A 3,166-nucleotide genomic window follows, 5' to 3' on the forward strand; every position below is an offset into this window, starting at 1 on the left:
AAGCGGTCTCAGTATATCTAGGACTGTGGAGGACATGACCCCAGTTGAAGCGGTCTCAGTATATCTAGGACTGTGGAGGACATGACCCCAGTTGAAGCGGTCTCAGTATATCTAGGACTGTGGAGGACATGACCCCAGTTGAAGCAGTCTCAGTATATCTAGGACTGTGCAGGACATGACCCCAGTTGAAGCAGTCTCAGTAATGGGGGGGGAATTCACAGTTTTTCATTAAATATGTCATAGTAACAACACAAGAGGGACTTTACCTGTTGGATAAGCTGGACCGTGGAATTTCTGGATCCCAACATGAAGATCTCCCACAAACAAATCATCATCTTTATCTACAAACACAGAAACGTTTTTTATGTACTTCTTAAGTGCACACTAACTTAAAATAAAACCCCTGCTTGGTATCATAAAGAAATGCAATCCTTATCAATTACGGTCCAATCAAATTTGAAAAATATGATAAAAACAACTCACATTCTGCATTACAGCAGTTCAAATGTATAATATTGTAATTCTTCTGTGACATTCAGTAATTTATTGGGGAATTCAAAATAGTTATTCAGTGTCTTTTACACTTACATGCAGATAAAAAATGAGTAGAACCAAGTATTAAGATACTGGTTCAGGCTAAGTTAACAACTAGTAACCCTGCTGGCTATCTTATCAGGTATAAAGGAATTTGATAGTTTTATCTGTAAAATAAAATTTGTAGGCATATAACAAAAATATACACTGATAAACATTATTCAGAGACAAATGGTTTGTTTTTCTTTTTACCAAGCTGAAGAGATCTCGATATAAAGGAGAAAGTTCCCAGACGCATGTGACAACCAATTTACAGATCTGAAAGACATCTAATCATCAATCTTTTAATGTATTAGAAATAATACAGAATACTAGAGTAGCCCTACCTACTACACTTAATACAATACTAGAGTAGCCCTACCTACTACACTTCATACAATACTAGAGTAGCCTTACCTGCTACACTTCATACAATACTAGAGTAGCCCTACTTACTACACTTCATACAATACTAGAGTAGCCCTACATACTACACTTCACACAATACTAGAGTAGCCCTACCTACTACACTTCATACAATACTAGAGTAGCCCTACCTACTACACTTAATACAATACTAGAGTAGCCTTACCTGCTACACTTCATACAATACTAGAGTAGCCCTACCTACTACACTTCATACAATACTAGAGTAGCCCTACATACTACACTTCATACAATACGAGAGTAGCCCTACCTACTACACTTCATACAATACTAGAGTAGCCCTACCTACTACACTTTATACTTTTTGTATTATTGTTAGCTGTTGCCATATTTGCATTATTGTTAGCTGTTGGCATCTCTGCATTATTGTAAGCTGTTGACGTCTCTAGAGTAGCCCTACCTACTACACTTCATACACAATACTAGAGTAGCCCTACCTACTACACTTCATACAATAAATGAAGTGTAGTAGGTAGGGCTACTCTAGTATTGTGTGAAGTGTAGTAGGTAGGGCTACTCTAGTATTGTATGAAGTGTAGTAGGTAGGGCTACTCTTGTATTGTATGAAGTGTAGTAGGTAGGGCTACTCTAGTATTGTATTAAGTGTAGTAGGTAGGGCTACTCTAGTATTGTATGAAGTGTAGTAGGTAGGGCTACTCTCGTATTGTATGAAGTGTAGTATGTAGGGCTACTCTAGTATTGTATGAAGTGTAGTAGGTAGGGCTACTCTAGTATTGTATGAAGTGTAGTATGTAGGGCTACTGTAGTAGGTAGGGCTACTCTCGTATTGTATGAAGTGTAGTATGTAGGGCTACTCTAGTATTATATTAAGTGTAGTAGGTAGGGCTACTCTAGTATTGTACTAAGTGTAGTAGGTAGGGCTACTCTCGTATTGTATGAAGTGTAGTAGGCAGGGCTACTCTGGTATTGTATCAAATGTAGTATGTAGGGCTACTCTAGTAGCCATTAGGGATGCAATTTATTACAAATCCAATGATTTTTTTTTTATAAATCACACAAGACATTCATTCAAAACTTAACACAACTTCTAACAACCCATGTGGTGAAATAATGAATGTTTATCTATGTAAAATCTTTTGAACTATTTTGATAAACCAATGGTATAATTTGTTACTTGCATCCTAACAGAGGCATATCCAAAGACATTAATGACGTCTGACAAGTCTGATAGACGATAGCATACTAAATCATACAATTGTTGTTTCATATTCAGTATGATGGCATAAGAAGGTAATTAGTCTTACCTAAAATTTTTACTCCTAACACTACACACGAAGGATGGCATGGCCTTGTGGTTAGCGCTTTGTATTTATAATAGAAGGGTTGCGGGTTTGAAGCTTACTTATACCTAGCTGTTTTGTCTTAGAGCAAGACATTTTACTCAATACTGCTTTAGTCTATCAAGATGTCAAATGGGTACCAGTTAACAGCTGGTGTTAACCCTCTCTCCAAGGGCATCCTTTACTGCGCATGTCCTAAGGTTTTTAGCAAGTTATATTCAAAATTTAATTAACCTACTTTTTGTTTATGTTATATCAATTAGTATAGCATAATATTGTAGCTAATTATCCATATTTAAATAGTACATGAGTTTTAAGTTATTAATTTTGTAAGGTAATATTAAAAATATTCCTGAATTTCCCCAAGTATGAGAAATGTAAACTTTTTTCTCTAGGCATCTCCTCTTCTCTAATTTATTCACCACCCCTCCAATAAGTATGAGATTTAACATAAACTAATCATTAAAATATTGTCATCGCTCAGGCAAAGCATGATTTTCATAGCCTTCAATCTTGTTTGGTTACAGAGCCATCAAATAGAAAATTAGACCCTTCTTGCCACACTCACCTGTCACATCCTCTCTTTCAGGATTTGTCAATAGTTCTCTCTTACATTTGATACTATATTATTTATAACTAATAGAAAGCCAAGGTTTTCATCTATCAAATGAAGTATCATATTATGTTGTTTTCTGTACAGAGAATTGTCAATATCTCTTTCAGTACAAGCTTCATTCCCAAATGAAACACATCGATTAGCTTGGATGAATTTGCAACAGCTCTTGTCACATAGTTAGAAGAGACAATAAAATTGTGATAGTTATGGGTCATTGTCTGCTTTTTGT

At 35.7% G+C, this 3,166-nt stretch overlaps 1 pseudogene; it reads right to left on the minus strand.

The window, feature by feature from the left end:
* LOC106463752 overlaps window positions 1-3,166 on the minus strand; it is an 89,849-nt pseudogene that overhangs the window by 14,072 nt on the left and 72,611 nt on the right.

This window comes from Limulus polyphemus, unplaced genomic scaffold (assembly GCF_000517525.1).
Source record: "Limulus polyphemus unplaced genomic scaffold, Limulus_polyphemus-2.1.2 Scaffold1474, whole genome shotgun sequence".
NCBI classification, from domain to species: domain Eukaryota; kingdom Metazoa; phylum Arthropoda; class Merostomata; order Xiphosura; family Limulidae; genus Limulus; species Limulus polyphemus.